This window comes from Leptosomus discolor, unplaced genomic scaffold, assembly GCF_034619465.1.
Source record: "Leptosomus discolor isolate bLepDis1 unplaced genomic scaffold, bLepDis1.hap2 HAP2_SCAFFOLD_30, whole genome shotgun sequence".
NCBI lineage: Eukaryota > Metazoa > Chordata > Aves > Leptosomiformes > Leptosomidae > Leptosomus > Leptosomus discolor.
This window is the reverse complement of record NW_028237788.1, coordinates 310,580-328,028: the sequence shown is the minus strand read 5'-3', so window position 1 is coordinate 328,028 and position 17,449 is coordinate 310,580.

The window sequence follows — 17,449 nt, the reverse complement described above, 5'->3', positions numbered from 1 at the left end:
TCAGAGACATCCTCCCTGCACTAGTAATCTTCATCCCTCCTCTACCTCAGTTCACCTATATGCAGAATACAGCTAATAACATCCCCTCAAGTAAAGCACCTTCCATTGACTGTCTTGCTGAATATCGTGGTCAGCTGTTTTGGTCGTGGACTATTTTTTACCCCATGAATTACTGGGCAGCATCCAGCATAACTGGGAACTCTCAGTACTCCTATAATAAAAGAAGTACTTGTAACACTGGCACCATTCATAAGGCAGCATGCCATCCTAACCACCAGCTTAACCCATCAGCTCTCGGCACATTCCCAGGTTTAGGCTTGGAATCTTGATGACTATGACAGACCACCAGGATACATGTCCAGCTGTTAGGATGTGCTTCTTTCCCCTTCCTCTGACAGGTACCAGGCTACCAGAGTCTAAGCAGCAACCTGCAAGATGGCTCAAGGTTTCCACCGGGAGACCATTTCCTATGCCAGCAAGCAGTGCCTGGCATCTTCCATGGCTCACTCCTGCTCACTGTCATTTGTATTCCAAAATTAAGCCTCAAAATTAATGAGGAGATTAAGTTAGAGAATAAGATTCAAAGTTCTAGGTTGCTGCAAACAAGACACCTTGGATTAATCAGCATACATCTTTAAAACATATTATAATGACTGGTGGTGTCAAACTGGAGCTGAAAAATACAGTTTATAAAAGTGCTGGATTAAGCAGGCAGCTTCATGGCATCAGGCAAAGCAGAGGGAATAACTGCATCACTGAAAAGCATACACGTCTGCTTAACTCTGACTCAAAAAGATGCATATGCCTGTGTCCAAATTTGCATCTGATTGGCTTTGTTCTTAAAAAAGATACTCAAGTGTTTTGGTGTACTTCAGCATGGCACAAGAAACAGACGTGCAGTACCAAAGCAAGCACAAGCCACATCAATGCACGTGCAAAAGACCAAAGGCTTTGCACTTTTTGTGTGAAATATGATTATTACCAAAAGGCAAGTGCACATGCAAAAAGATTTCTAGTGCACTCAATGTGATTTGCCAATGTGTTGCATGCTGATCAACACAGCACACTGCAGTCCTAATTCTGGAGTCCTTAAAATCAACTGGGCACTACAGCTGCATATGATAAGTGCTTCACTGTCGGATTTTCCTTACTTCAGATTTGTTCCTCTTTGGACATCTTTCTAAGTTGGTTTTATTTTATGAACTGTTTTAGTTGCTTGAGTCTCTTTTCATTCATGTTAGCAGACCAGTCAGAGCAGGGACTAGCAATGGGGCTCTGGTCTTCCCTGTGACACTGACTTTCCAGCAATCATTGGGCAAGCTCCTGAAACTCTGGGACTACTGAGGATTAAAGGCCCTTTATGCTCTCCTGCCAGAACTGGGGTGACAGGAAGTGGATGTGACTTCAGTTGGCTGTAAAGTTTCTTTAAAAAGCCAGGATCATATAAAGTACGAAGTAGGTTCCTGCTCCACAGTAGCTCAAGACACATTATTGCGTTCTATGAACTGTTCTTCCTGGACAGCGCTGCTGCTGACTTTTATATTTGGAACAACAATTAAGCATTGCAGAAAACAAGCTGATATATCAGAGGACTTTCCACATTCCACCCTTTGGAAGTTACTCTCTGCAGGGAAGCCTGGGATCATGTCTGTCATCTCCCACCAGCCAGCATCTGAAAACAGATGCCTGTCTGTTTACTCCCATTGGCTAGAGGTACCCGTCCAAAGCTGGTGGGGCTGGACCTGGATGAAACCAGTGTGAGAAAGGTAGGGGATCGCAGCCCACTGAGTTGTTCTGCCTAGCTGAGGAAGGGTATAGGCCCCCTTTCTTCTCACAATGAACCGGCAACTTACATTTCAGCTGACCTTTCCATTCTTTATTGTCACCATCCTTCCTCCCTGCAACAGACACCAAGAGAGAAAGTGAAATACCATTTTTCCTTGCTTATTTCAACAGCGTGCCTTTTCTCTCCCCTTCTTTCACCTATAGCTTTTCTCAATCCTCTCCACGCCTTTTTCTCTATTACTTTTTAAAATATTTCTTTTGCCTTACTAGTCATCACTTTTCCCACTATGTCTTGTCATTCAGACAACAGGGGGACTCTCTTTCATGCAACTTCTTCTAGCAGTGTTTTAACAACAAGTTCCCAAGCAAAGGATCTGTGGGAGTGAGAAGGTAGAAGAGCTTGGAAGGTAGGAAAAGAAACCTAAATTCCATCACATGAGTGTGATGGGATAAACAGAACGATATGTCAAATTTGGTCAACATTCACTACATCTTACAGACTCTGACAGAAGCGTACATGTGTCTTTGTGTGACCGGTACCATTTGCCCACAGAACATGTGTAGGTGTGCCCATGTGCATTTGTGAGCTGAAGCACAAGCTGGGGAATCCTCACCTGAAAATAAGTTATTTCTAGACTCGTCTTAAGTTATACTAATTTCAGACCTTGAGAAAACACAATCTACTAAAATGGACTAATCTAAAAGTAAAGTAATCCACCAGAATTTATGCAACAAGGATTTAAAGAGCTGTCTTAGGTGTAGAAAGACTTTGGATATTAACAGAAGCTGATCCTAAAATGGGATGAGTTGAGTGCATGTGAACAATCACTGCTCAGACGAAGTTTCACAGCCTGATGTCATGTGAAATTACAAGATTTTCGCAACTAAAGGAGCATAAACATTCTAAATATTAAAAATCAGTTATGTTCGTAGTGACTTATCTCGGTCATCAGTTCTAATCTGCACAGTTTATTTGAAAACAGCTGAAGATCACAATCACTTTGTGTGGGCTAATAGCCAAGAGTCCTAAGTTGTTTAACATAACTGACAGGCAACTTCTCTGTGTCATCCTTGCTTGGCACTGGGAATTACCACAACACTGAAATGACAGTGGCAGAAAGTAACAGAGCCCATGCATAAGGCATGTGCCTGCAGATATACGTGCAATCACACAAATCTACGTGCAATCACATATATCCACAGGCAGCAAAAGGAGCTCCTTGCAAAAGGAGCAACTATTCCCTGATTTGTGCAAGATCTTTCAGCTCCTTCAGCCCTGTTCACTCACCGCAAGAAGGACTAAGATTCTCTGTTAGAGTTCAGGGCGCCAAGCCCTGTAAAGGATAACATTTAAGAGACAGCAGTTGCTGCCATGGTTGCAAACTTTCTTTTCTCAATACTGATCTCGGATAACACTGAAGCCTGCTCATCCTCTCCTCAGGAAATCACTATCCGATCGTGTGTCTGACAGCGTTCCATGGGCAATTCCAATTCTTTCCAGATCAGAGTTCTAGCTTTTCATGGCAGAAGGCAACCTGATGCTCTGGCCTAGCTCCAGCTTACACAGGACTGCCAGCCAAAGGGAAGGCCTCAGCAATGGGGCATTTTTTGTCAGCGCCTGTCTCAAAGCACTCTGTTACAGAAGAAGGGGAAAAAAATCTACAGTCACTTCACCAAAACCACTTCTGTAATCACAGCTCTTCCTTAGCACCTGGTTCGTCATGCACAGCATCTTACAATGTGGCTTATTACTAGCCATTTTTTTCCACAGCATTCAGTTTACCCAGTCTGGGGGCCAGAGGTGACACCACTGGAAATTCTGAGACCAGGGCAGAGGTGGGCAAAAGGGAGAAGTAACCGCAAGTCTCATGGGGCTCTTGTGAGCTGTGAGAGAGGGTCTCACACACAAATCCTTGGGAGGGAGGACGAAAACTTGCTACTGTAGTAATTGACCTTTGTATGTTGCATTTGAAAGGAGCAGGGTCGCCCAACCCTATAGGAAGGTGATTAGCATCCCGACATCCCTTCAGGCTGGGACACAGCTGCAGGCCTTCATGGCTGGGGAGCTCCCCCTGTGGAGCTGCCAGAAGACAGACTAAAATAGCCAGTGCTTTTTTCCCAAATCAGCTAATTGCAGTCTGCTTTTGTCTTCATTCTAAGAAATACCTTTGCCAAGCATGTGGAGAGTTTCAGGAATGTTAAGAGCCCAGTAGCGTGCTGTTCTTGCTCATGCCTCGGGTGTAATCTACTGCTAGGTGCCCCACTATCTCACTCTGCATTCCCCAAACACTTCATAAACTACTCCAGCTTCCACTACAGAATTCTTCAGGGCTCTTCGGGACCATTTATCAGGCCAGGGCTTGATAGTAGCTTTCCTGTCTGATAATGCTGGTTGATGTGCTCCTCAAGCATCCTTCACAAACCCTCCAACACATTCCTGTGTACCACATAAAATTCCAACTGTTTGGATAGTGGCCTGACTAGTATGTTGGCTTGTCTCTTTTCCTGACTCGGGTTCCCTTTTTCCTGAATGCTCAGCTTTTCTAGCTTGTTATCTTTCCAAGCTTGCTATGATCTTTCCCTCTCTTGTTCTACGGCAAACCAATTTCATTATGTCTCCTTTTGGAAGGAGACTGTGTGTGTTAAAACATGCTCACAGCCTAAGGCAAACCTGTACAATTTTGATACAGTCCCAAAGACATCAATCAGCTTGCTTCCTTCAACAGGAGAGTTTTAGCCCTTGGCTGCTGTGACATTTCATTCTGTGTGACGTAGGTGACATGTTTAATGTTCATTAAATCACTGACTGTACCAGCAACTGGCAATAAAGTCAGACATTTACTAAGGGCAGCCATGTAATGTTTGCAATATGATTTCTGAAAGGTTGGGAAGGACTTCTACCAAAGACAGAACCCAGACCTTGCATATTTACCTTAAACATAATGGTAGGAACGATCTGAAGCTCCTAATCATGGTAAATATGCATATGCTATGCTGGTAACTTAAAAAATAACAGGGCAAATCCAGTCTCAGCTATAATACTAGGGTAAATGTGGAGCTATTCTGTCAATTCCTACAGAGTTACTTGAGATTAACAGTTGTGTCTCTAAAATCAGTATGCAGGCCTCGGTCTTGATTTTGAAGATTGCACATAGTAAGTACTGGATTTATTGGGATGTTTTCCCAGACAACTTCCGCTGACAGCAATGGCAGTTAGGTATCTTCCCGTTTGGGTTTTTTGTTTGGTTGTTGGGTTGGTTTTAAATATCTGACCACAAGTTAAACCAGAGCCCCAATGCTCTGTCATGAGGAAGGACAGGGAAACTGAGGAGCTGAGGAGAATATTGGGCGGGGTGTGCTATAAGTACGTAAGAAGGAAAGTTAACAGGGAAACTAAAAATAAATGGGGACTACAGATGAATCCTAATGTAACTGCTTTGACCTCAATGGAGTCACATTTCGTTTCCACTGAGCCACCACCTCCAACTCTGGCTTCATATTTGATCCTTCATATATAGCTAAACATGCTTTAATTCTCTAACTCCATTCTCCCTTTATTGCTGTTCAGAGACTTCTGACCTAAAAGGGAAGCTATCCCAGCTGCTTATAAATTTGCAGTCATGGAACTAGTGAGGACCGTGCAGGGAGACTATGTTTCAGCTATAGCAAGCCACTATAATAACAAGGATACCAGAGCATCATTTGGACATATAAACTTTGGCCCTGAAAACATGTAAAACCTTATGGCAGATATTAAACTTAAAGGCCACTTCAGTATATTCCCAGAAACCAGCCATTCAAACAATAAAAGGAGGGCAGTTTTGAGGTACAATCTCAAGGTGATTACTCTCTCTTAAATTCTTAAACTGTATCACCAGTAAAGTAAAACAGTGCTAAGACTTCTTCTGACAATACACGTATCTATTTAATGCAAACCTGCTATAAGAACAAGCCTGAGTTTCCTGTTACTTAAGGCAGTCTGAATGCACTGATATTACACTAGCATTGCTTGTTTCACCTCTCACGTGCAACAATTATGTCCAGACCCTTCACAAAGTTCTGTTCTCCAATATTGAACTCCATTCCTCCACTTAACTGCATTGTTTAAATACAGACAAAATAAAGGACTGACTCCCATTGATGACAATGATGATGGTATTTGAATGAATCGTTGAGACCTTGACTTTAGTGTAGTTCAAGCATACATAAAGAAGCGGGAGCTAATCTCTAGCCAGCACCACTGTCCTATACCGTCTGAAGTTACTAAAATGTAAAATATTTACATTTACAGGAGGTCAATAAAACTGCTGTCTTGGACTTCCAGAGGGCACACTTTGGCCTGTTCAGGAGACTGATTGACAAAATCCCTTGGGAGGCAGCCCTGAAGGGTAAAGGTGTCCAAGAAGGCTGGACATACTTCAAGAAGGAGGTCTTAAAGGCACAGGAGAAGGCTGTCCCCATGTGCCGAAAAACGTGTCGGCGGGTAAGAAGACCTGCCTGGTTGGATGGGGACCATTGGCATGACCTCAGGAACAAAAGGAGAATTTATGACCTTTGGAAGAGGGGGCAGGTCTCTTGTGAGGACTATAAAGAAGTAGTGAGGCTATGCACGGAGAAAATTAGGAGAGCCAAAGCCCAATTAGAACTTAAACCAGCTACAACTGTTAAGGACAAGGGAAAATGTTTCTATAAATACATTAACAATGAAATGAGGGCTACGTAGAATCTTTCTCCTTTACTAGAGAGGGAAACACAGTGACAAAGGATGAGGAAAATGCTGAGGTGCTCAATGCCTTCTTTGCCTCAGTCTTTAGTAGTAGAACTAGTTGTTCCCTAGACACCCGGCTCCTTGAGCTTGAAGACAGGGAGGGGGGGCAGAATGTGGCCTTCACATTTAAAGAGGAAGTGGTCAGTGACCCACTACACCACCTAGATGCACACAAGTCTATGGGGCCAGATGGGTTACATGCAAGAGTAGTGAAAGAGCTGGTGGATGTGCTCACCAAGCCTCTTTCCATCATCTACCAGAAGTCCTGGATAACTGGGGAGGTCCCAGTGGACTGGAGAATAGCAAATGTGACACCCATCTACAAGAAAGGCCGAAAGAAGGATCTGGGAAACTACAGACCTGGCGGACTGACCTTGGTGCCAGGGAAGGTCATGGAGCAGATCATCTCGAGTGCCATCACGAGTCATTTACAGAAAAACCAGGTGATCGCACACAGTCAGCATGGGTTTATGAAAGGCAGGTCTTGCTTAAGGAACTTGATCTCCTTCTATGACAAGATGACCCGCCTGATGGATGAGGGAAAGGTTGTGGACATTGTTTACCTCGACCTCCATAAAGCCTTCGGCACTGTTTCCCACGGAATTCTAGTGAAGAAACTGGCTGCTCATAGCTTGGATGAGCATATGCTCTGCTGGGTAAAACACTGGCTGGACGGCCAGGTCCGGAGAGTGGTGAACAATGGAGTTACATCCAGCTGGTGGCCAGTCACAAGTGGTGTTCCGCAGGGGTCAGTACCAGGGCCACTTCTGTTAATGTATTTATCAATGATCTTGATCAAGGGATAGAATGCACCCTTAGTAAGTTTGCAGACAGCACCAAGTTAGGTGGGAGTGTTGATCTGCTTGAGAGTAGGGAGGCTCTAACAGAGGGGCTTGGACAGGCTGGATCACGGGGCCGAGGCCAACTGTACGAGCTCCAACAAGGCCAAGTGCCGGCTCCTGCACTTGGGCCACAATGACCCCATGCAATGCTACAGGCTTGGGGAAGAGTGGCTGGAAAGCTGTCTGGCAGGAAAGGACCTGGGGGTACTGATTGACAAGCGGCTGAATATGAGTCAGCAGTGTGCCCAGGCGGCAAAAAAAAGCCAATGGCAACCTGGTTTGTATTAGGAGTAGTGCGGCCAGCAGGAGTAGGGAGGTGATCGTCCCCCCGTACTCAGCATTGGTGAGGCCACATCTCGAGTACTATGTTCAGTTTTGGGCACCTCAATACAAGAAAGACATCGAGGTGCTGGAGAGAGTGCAGAGAAGGGCAACAAAGCTGGTGAAAGGCCTAGAGAATGAGTCTTATGAAGAGAGACTGAGGGAACTGGGGCTATTTAGTCTTAAGAAAAGGAGGCTGAGGGGAGACCTTATTGCTCTCTGCAACTACAGAAGATGCAAACGCGTTCGGGTTTGGCGTTGGGGTCAGAAGACGCAAACGCTTTGGCGTTGGGGTTTGGCCTTGGGGTTTGGCGTTGGGGATTGGCGTTGGGGTTTGCCTTTGGTGTCAGAAGACGTAAAAGCGTAGGGTTTTGTCGTTGGGGTCAGAAGAAGCAAATAAGTTGGAGTTTGGTGATGAGGTTTGGCGTTGGGTTCAGAAGACGCAAAAGCGTTGGGGTTTTTGGTTGGGCTTTGGCATTGGGGTTTGGCTTTGGGGTTTGGTGTTGCGGTTTTGCGGTAGAGTCAGAAGACGCAAACGCGTTGGGTTTGGCGTTGGGTTCAGGTGTTGGGGTCAGAAGACGCAAACACGTTGGGTTTTGGCGTTGGGGTTTGGCGTTGGGGTTTGGCGTTGGGGTTTGGCGTTGGGTTCAGAAGACACAAAGGCATTGTTGTTTGGCATTAGAGTTTGTCATTGGGGTCAGAAGACACAAACGCGTTGATGTTTGGCGTTGCTGTTTGGCGTTGGGGTTTGGCGTTGGGATTTGGCTTTTGGGTGTGGCTTTGGTGTCAGAAGACGAAAACACGTTGGGGTTTGGCGTTGGGGTCAGAAGACGCAAACGCTTTGGGGTTTGGTGTTGGGGTTTGGCGTTGGAGTCAGAAGACGCAAACGCGTTGGGGTTTGACTTTGAGGTTTGGCGTTGGGGTTTGGCGTTTCGGTCAGAAGACGCAAACGCATTGGGGTTTGGCGTTGTGGTTTGGTGTTGGAGTCAGAAGACGATAACGTGTTGGGGTTTGGCTTTGGGGTTTGGCGTTGGGGTCAGAAGACGCAAACGCGTTGGGGTTTGGCGTTGGGGTTTTGCGTTGGGGTCAGAAGATGCAAACGCGTTGGTGTTTGGCTTTGGGGTTTGGCGTTGGGGTCAGAAGACGCAAACGCTTTGGGGATTGGCGTTGGGGTCAGATGATGCAAACGCGTTGGGGTTTGGCGTTGGGGTCAGAAGTCGCCAACGTGTTCGGGTTTGTCTTTGGGGTCAGAAGACGCAAACGCGTTGGGGTTTTGACGTTGGGGTTTGGCGTTGGGGTCAGAAGACGCAAACACTTTCAGGTTGGCGTTTTTGTTTGGCGTTGGCTTCAGAAGAGGCAAACGTGTTGGTGTTTGGCATTGGGGTTTGTCGTTGGAGTCAGAAGATGCAAACGCGTTGCGGTTTGGCGTTGGGGTTTTGTGTTGGGGTCAGAAGATGCGAACACGTTGGGGTTTGGCATTGGGGTTTCGCGTTGTGGTTTTGCGTTGGGGTCAGAAGACAGAAATGTGTTGGGGTTTTGCGTTGGGGTTTGGCGTTGGGGTCACAAGACGCAAAGGCGTTGGGGTTTGGCATTGGGGTCAGAAAAAGCAAACGCATTGGGGTTTGGCGTTGGGGTTTGTTGTTGGAGTCAAAAGATGCAAACGCGATGGGTTTGGCTCTGGTGTCAGAAGACGCAAACGCGTTCGCGTTTGGCGTTGCGGTTTGACCTTGGGATTTGGCATTGGGGTCAAAGTCGCAAACGCTTAGGGGTATGCGTTGGGGTTTGGCGTTTGGTTTTGGCGTTGGGGTTTGGCATTGGGGTCAGAAGTCCCAAACGCGTTGGAGTTTTGTGTTGGAGTTTGGCGTTGGGTTTTGACGTTCATTGGTGTTTGGCGTTAGGGTTTGGCGTTGGGGTCAGAAGACGCAAACGCCTTAGGGTTTGGCGTTGCGGTTTGGCTTTGGGGTAGAAGACGCAAATGCATTGGTGTTTGGCTTTGGAGTTTGGCGTGGGGTCAGAAGACGGAAACGCATTGGGGTTTGGCGTTCGGGTTTGGCGTTGGATTCATAAGACACCAACGCGTTGGGGTTTGGCGTTGGGGTCAGAAGACGCAAACACTTTGAGTTTCGGCGTTGGGGTTTGGCGTTGGATTCAGAAGACGCAAACGCGTTGGGGTTTGGCTTTGGGGTTTGGCATTGGGGTTTGGCGTTGGATTTTGGCGTTCGTTGGTGTTTGGCGTTGGGGTTTGGCGTTGGGGTCAGAAGACGCAAGCGCGTTGGGGTTTGGCATTGTTGTCAGAAGACGGAAACGCTTTATGGTTTGGAGTTGGGGTTTGGCGTTAGAGTCAGAAGACGCAAACGCGTTGGGGTTTGGCGTTGGGGTCACAGGATGCAAAAGCGTTGGGGTTTGGCGCTGGGGCTTGCGTTGGGGTCAAAAGACGCAAACGCGTTGGGGTTTGGCGTTGGGGTCAGAAGATGCAAACGCGTTGGGGTTTGGCGTTGGGGTTTGGCGTTGGGGTCAGAAGTTGCCAACTCGTTCGGGTTTGGCTTTGGGGTCAGAAGCCGCAAACGCATTGGGGTTTTGCTTTGGGTTTCGTCTTGGGGTCAAAAGACGAAAACGCGATGGAGTTTGGCATTGGGGTTTGGCATTGGGGTTTGGCGTTGGAGTCAGAATACTCAAAAGCTTTGGGGTTTGGCGTTGGGGTTTGGCGTTTGGTTTCGGCATTGGGGTTTGGCGTTGGGGTTTGGCGTTGGGGTTTGGCGTTTGAGTCACAAGACGCAAACGCATTGGGGTTTGGCTTTGGGGTTTGGCATTGGGGTCACAAGAGTCAAACGCGTTGGGGTTTGGCGTTGGGGTTTGGCGTTTTGGTCAGAAGACGCAAACGCATTGGTGTTTGGCGCTGGGGTTTGGCGTTGGGGTCAGAAGATGCAAGCGTGTTGGGGTTTTGCGTTGGGGTTTGGCGAAGGGGTCAGAAGTCGCAAACGCCTTGGGCTTTGGCGTTGGGGTTTGGCATTGGGGTCAGAAGACGCAAACGCGTTGGGGTTTGTTGTTGGGGTTTGGCGTTGGGGTCAGAAGACGTAAACCCGTTGGGGTTTAGCGTGGGGGTAAGAAGACGCAGAAAATTTGGTGTTTGGCGTCTGGGTTTGGCGCTGGGTTCTGGCGTTGGGGTCAGAAGACGCAAACGCATTGGGGTTTGGCGTTGGGGTTTGACGTTGGTGTCAGAAGACGCAACGCGTTGGGGTTTGGCATTCTGTTTTGGTGTTGAAGTCAGAAGACGGAAACGTGTTGGGGTTTGGCGTTGGGGTCAGGGGACGCAAACACATTGGTGTTTGGCATTGGGGTTTGGCGTTGGGGTCAGAAGACACAAACGCGTTGTGCTTTGACGTTGGGGTTTCGCGTTGGGGTCAGAAGAAGCAAACGCGTTGGTGTTCGGCTTTGGGGTTCGGCGTTGGGGTCAGAAGACTCAAATGCCTTGGGGTTTGGCGTTGGGGTTGGCGTTGGGGTCAGAAGATGCAAACGTGTTGGGCTTTGGCGTTGGGGTTTGGCGTTGTGTTCAGAAGTCGCAAATGCGTTGGAGTTTGGCTTTGGGGTTTGGCATTGGGGTAGATGTAGCAAACGCTTTGGGGTTTGGCACTGGGGTTTGGCGTTGGGGTCGGAAGATACAAACGCATTGGGGTTTGGCGTAGGGTTTGGCGTTGGGGTCAGAAGACACAAACTTGTTGAAGTGGGCGTTAGGGTTTGGCGTTGGGGTTTGGCGCTCTAGTTTGGCATTGGGGTCAGAAGATACAAACGCTTTGGGGTTTGGCCTTGGGCTTTGGAGTTGGGGTTTGGCACTGGGGTTTAGTGTTGGGGTTTGGCGTTGTGATCAGAAGACGCAAACGCATTGGGGTTTTTCATTGGGGTTTCGCGTTGGGGTCAGAAGACGAAACGTGTTGGGTTTTGGCATTGGGGTTTGGCGTTGGGGTCTGGCGTTGTGGTTTAACATTGGGGTCAGAAGACGCAAACACGTTGGGGTTTGGTGTTGGAATCAGAAGATGCAAACGCGTTGGGGTTTGGCGTTGGGGTTTTGCGTTGGGTTCAGATGACGCAAATGCTTTGGGGTTTCGCGTTGGGATTTGGTGTTGGGATCATAAGACACAAAAGCGTTGTAGTTTGGCTTTAGGGTTCGATGTTGGGGTCAGAAGACGCAAAAACTTTGGGGTTTGGCGTTGATTCAGAAGACGCAAACGCGTTGGGGTTTGGCGTTGGGGTTTGGCGTTGGGGTCAGAAGACGCAAAAGTGTTGTTGTTTGGCTTTGGGGTTCAGCGTTGGGGTCAGAAGATGCAAACGCGTTGGGTTTGGCGTTGCGGTTTGGCGTTGGGGTCAGAAGACGCAAACGCGTTGGAGTTTGATGTTGGCTTTTAGCATTGTGATCAGTAAACGCAAAAGCGTTGTGGTTTGTCTTTGGGGTTCGGCGTTGGGGTCAGAAGACGCAAACGTGTTGGTGTTCGGCGTTCTGTTTTGGCGTTGGGGTCAGAAGACGGAAACGCGTTGGGGTTTGGCGTTGGGGTTTGGCGTTGGGGTTTGACGATGTGTTTGTTGTTGATTTCAGAAGACGCAAACCCGTTGGGGTTTGGCTTTGGGGTTCGGCGTTCGGGTCAGAAGACTCAAACGCGTTTGGGTTTGGCGTTCTGTTTTGGCGTTTGGGTCAGAAGACGGAAACACATTGGTGTTTGGCGTTGGGTTTTGGCGTTGGGGTTTCGCGTTGGTGTCAGAAGACACACACACGTTGGGGTTTGGCGTTGGGTTTGCCGTTTGGGAGAGAAGACTCAAACCCGTTGGGCTTTGGCGTTGGGCTTTGGCGTTGGGCTTTGGCGTTCGAGTCAGAAGACGCAAACGCTTTGGGGTTTGGCGTTGGGGTTTGGCGTTGGGGTCAGAAGACACAAACGCGTCGCGGTTTGGCGTTGGGTTTTGGCGTTGGGTTTTAGCGTTGGGGTCAGAAGACGCAAACACGTTAGAGTTTGGCGTTGGGGTCAGAAGATACAAACGCGTTGAGGTTTCGTGTTGGGGTTTGGCTTTGGGGTTTGGCACTTGGGTTTGGCATTGGGGTCAGAAGATGCAAACGCATTGGGCTTTGGCGTTGGGGTTTGGCGTTGGGGTCAGAAGACGCAAACGCATTGGGGTTTGGCGTTAGGGTTTGGCGTTGGGGTCAGAATACTGAAATGTGTTGAGGTTTGGCGTTGGGGTTTGGCGTTGGGTTTTGGCGCTGGGGTTTAACGTTGGGGTTTGGCGTTTGAGTCCGAAGACGCAAACGCGTTGGGTTTTGGCGTTGGGGTTTCGCGTTAGGGTCAGAAGACGCCAACGCGTTGGGGTGTGGTGTTGGGGTTTGGCGTTGGGGTCAGAAGACGCAAGCGCTTGGGGGTTTGGCGCTGGGCTTTGGTGTTGGTGTTTGGTGTTGGTATTTGTCTCTGGGGTCAGAAGATGCAAACGCGTTGGGGTTTTTTGTTGGGGTTTTTTGTTGGGGTTTGGCGTTTGGGTCAGAAGACGGAAACGCGTTGGGGTTTGGCGCTGGGGTTTGGCGTTTTGGTTTGGCGTTGAGATTTGGCGTTGGGGTTTGGCGTTGGGGTTTGGCATTGGGGTCAGAAGACGCAAACACGTTGGGGTTGGGCGCTGAGTTTTGGCATTGGTCTGGCGCTGGGGTTTGGCACTGGGGTATGGCGTTACGTTCAGAAGGCGAAATGCGTTGGCGTTTGGCGTTGGGGGCAGAAGACGCAAACGTGTTGGTGTTTGGCGTTAGGGTTTGGCGTTGGGGTTTGGCGTTGGGGTTTGGCGTTGGGGTTTGGCGTTCTCTTTTGGCGTTGAGTCAGAAGACGCAAACGCGTTGGGGTTTGGCGTTGCGGTCAGGAGACGCAAACACATTGGGGTTTGGCGTTGGGCTTTGGCGTTGGGGTCAGAAGACGCAAACGCGTTTGGGTTTGGCGTTGGGGTCCGAAGACGCAAACGCGTTGGGGTTTATCTTGGGGGTAAAAAGACGCAAAAGCTTTGGTGTTTGGCGTCTGGATTTGGCGCTGGGTTTTGGCGTTGGGGTCAGAAGAATCAAACGTGTTGGGATTTGGCGTTGGGTTCAGAAAACACAAATGCTTTGGGGTTTGGCGTTGGGATTTGGCTTTGTGGTCAGAAGACGCAAAAGCGTTGTGGTTTGCCTTTCGGGTTCGGTGTTGGGGTCAGAAGACGCAAACTCGTTGGGGTTTGGCGTTGGTTTAGAAGACGCAAACGCGTTGGGGTTTGGCGCTGGGTTTTGGCGATGGGGTCAGAAGACGCAAACACGTTGGGGTTTGGCCTTGGGGTTTGGCGTTGGGGTCAGAAGACTCAAACGCGTTGGGGTTAGACATTAGGGTCGGGCGTTGGGGTCAGAAGATGCAAACGTTTTGGGTTGTGGCATTAGGGTTTCGCGTTGGGGTTTGGCGTTGTGGTTTGGCTCTAGGGTTTGGCGTTGGGGTCAGAAGATGCAAACACGTTGGGGTTTGGCGTGTGGGTTTGGCGTTGGGGTTTGTCGTTGGGGTTTGGCGTTGGGGTCAGAAGACGCAAACGCGTTGGGGTTTGGTCTTGGGGTTTGGCGTTGGGGTCAGAAGACGCAAACACGTTGAGGTTTGGCGTTGGGGTTTGTCGTTGGGTTTTGGCGCTGGGGTTTGGCGTTGGGTCAGAAGACGCAAACGTGTTGAGGTTTGACGTTGGGGTTTGGCGCTGGGGTTTAGCATTTGGGTTTGGAGTTGTGATCAGAAGACGCAAACGCGTTGGGTTTGGCGTTGCGGTTTGGCGTTGGGGTCAGAAGACGCAAACGCGTTGGAGTTTGGTGTTGGCTTTTAGCATTATGATCAGTAAACGCAAAAGCGTTGTGGTTTGTCTTTGAGGTTCGGCGTTGGGGTCAGAAGATGCAAACGTGTTGGTGTTTGGCGTTCTGTTTTGGCGTTGGGGTCAGAAGACGGAAACGCGTTGGGGTTTGGCGTTGGGGTTTGGCGTTGGGGATTGACGATGGGTTTGTTGTTGATTTCAGAAGACGCAAACGCGTTGGGGTTTAGCATGGGGGTCAGAAGACGCAAACCCGTTGGGGTTTGGTGGTGGGCTTTGGCGTTGGAGTCAGAAGATGCTAACGCATTCTGGTTTGGCGCTGGGGTTTGGAGTTGGGGTTTAGCTTTGGGTTTTGGCGTTGGGGATTGGCGTTGGGGTTAGAAGACGCATACGTTTTGGGGTTTGGCGTTGGGTTCAGAAGACACAAACGCGTTGGGTTTGGCGTTGGGGTTTGGCATTATGGTCAGAAGACGCAAACGCGTTGGAGTTTGGCGTTGGCGTTTAGCGTTGTGTTCAGAAGACGCAAAAGCGTTGTGGTTTGGCTTTGGGGTTCGGCGTTCGGGTCAGAAGACTCAAACGCGTTTGGGTTTGGCGTTCTGTTTTGGCGTTTGGGTTAGAAGACGGAAACACATTGGTGTTTGGCATTGGGTTTTGGCGTTGGGGTTTCGCGTTGGTGTCAGAAGACGCACACACGTTGGGGTTTGGCGTTGGGTTTGCCGTTTGGGAGAGAAGACTCAAACCCGTTGGGGTTTGGCGTTGGGCTTTGGCGTTCGAGTCAGAAGACGCAAACGCTTTGGGGTTTCGCGTTGGGGTTTGGCGTTGGGGTCAGAAGACGCAAACACGTTAGGGTTTGGCGTTTGGGTCAGAAGATACAAACGCGTTGAGGTTTCGTGTTGGGGTTTGGCTTTGGGGTTTGGCACTTGGGTTTGGCATTGGGGTCAGAAGATGCAAACGTGTTGGGCTTTGGCGTTGGGGTTTGGCGTTGGGGTCAGAAGACGCAAACGCGTTGGGTTTGGCTTTGGGGTTTGGCGTTGGGGTTCAGAAGACTTAAACGCGTTGGGGTTTGGCATTGGGGTCAGAAGACGCAAACGCGTTGGGGTTTGGCATTGTGGTTTGGTGTTGGGGTCAGAAGATGCAAATGCGTTGGGGTTTGGCGTTGGATTCAGAAGACGCAAACGCGTTGGGGTTTGGCGTTGGGGTTTGGCGTTGGGGTCAGAAGATGCAAACGCGTTGGGGTTTGGTGTTGGGGTTTGTCGTTGGTGTCAGTAGATGCAAAAGCGTTGTCGTTTGACGTTGGGGTCAGAAGACACAAACGCGTTGGGGTTTGGCGTTGGGGTTTGGTATTGTGGTCAGAAGACGCAAAGGCTTTGGGGTTTGGCGTTGGGGTTTGGCGTTGGGGTCAGAAGACTCAAACGCGTTGGGGTTTGGCGTTGGGTTCAGAAGACGCAAACGCGTTGGGGTTTGGCGTTGGGGTTTGGCGTTGGGGTCAGACTCAAATGTGTTGGGGTTTGGCGTTGGGTTCAGAAGATGCAAACGCGTTGGGGTTTGGTGTTGGGATTTGGCATTGGGGTCAGTAGATGGAAATGCGTTGGGGTTTGGCGTTGGGTTGAGAAGACGCAAACGCGTTGGGGTTTGGCGTTGGGGTTTGGCGTTGGGTTCAGGAGACTCAAACGCATTGAGGTTTGGTGTTGGGGTCAGAGGACGCAAACGCGTTGGGGCTTGGCGTTGGGGTTTGTCGTTGGGTTCAGAAGACGCAAACACGTTGGGGTTTGGCGTTGGGGTTTGGCGTTGGGGTCAGAAGACTCAAATGCCTTGGGGTTTGGCATTGGGGTTTTGCGTTGGGGTCAGATGTCGCAAATGTGTTGGGGTTTAGCGTTGGGGTTTGGCGTTGAGGTTTGGCGCTCTGGTTTGGCGTTGGGGTTTTGCCCTGTAGTTTGGTATTGGGATCAGAAGTCGCAAACGCGTTGGGTTTTGGCCTTGGGGTCAGAAGACGCAAACGTGTTGGTGTTTGGCGTTGGGGTTTGGCGCTGGGGTTTGTCGCTGAGGTTTGGCGTTGGGGTCAGAAGCCGCAAACGCGTTGGGTTTTCGCGTTGGTGTTTGGCGTTGGTGTTAGGCGTTGAGGTCAGAAGACGCAACGCGTTGGGGTTTGGCGTTGGGGTTTGGCGTTGGGTTCAGAAGACGCAAACGCGTTGGGGTTTGGCGTTGGGGTCAGAAGATGCAAACGCGTTGGGGTTTCGGCGTTGGGGTTTGGCGTTGGGGTCACAAGACGCAAACACGTCGGGGTTTGTCGTTGGGTTCTGGCGCTGGCATTTGTCGTTGGGTTCAGAAGAGGCAAACCCGTTGGGGTTTACCGTTGGGGTCAGAATACGCAAACGCTTTGCGGTTTGGCCTAAGGGTTTGGCGTTGGGGTGAGAAGAAGCAAACGCTTTGGGGTTTGGCATTGGGGTTTGACGTTGGGGTCAGAATACGCAAAGACATTGTGGTTTGGCGTTGGGGTTTGGTGTTGGGTTCAGAAGATGCAAACGCGTTTGGGTTTGGCTTTGGGGTTTGGCGTTGGGTATTCGCGTTGGGGTTTGGCACTGGTGTTAGGCGTTGAGGTCAGAAGACGCAAACGCGATGGGGTTTGGCGTTGGGGTTTGGCTTTGGGGTCAGAAGACGCAAACACGATGGGGTTTGGCGTTGGGGTTTGTCGTTGGGGTCAGAAGACGCAAACGCGTTGGGGTTTGGCGTTGGGGTTTGGCGTTGGGGTTTGGCGTTGGGGTCAGAACACGCAAACGCGTTGGGGTTCGGCGTTTGGGTTTGGCGTTGGGGTCAGAAGACGCAAACGTGATGGGGTTTGGCGTTGGGGTCAGAAGGCGCATACGCGTTGGGGTTTGGCGTTGGTGTCAGAAGACACGAACGCGTTGGG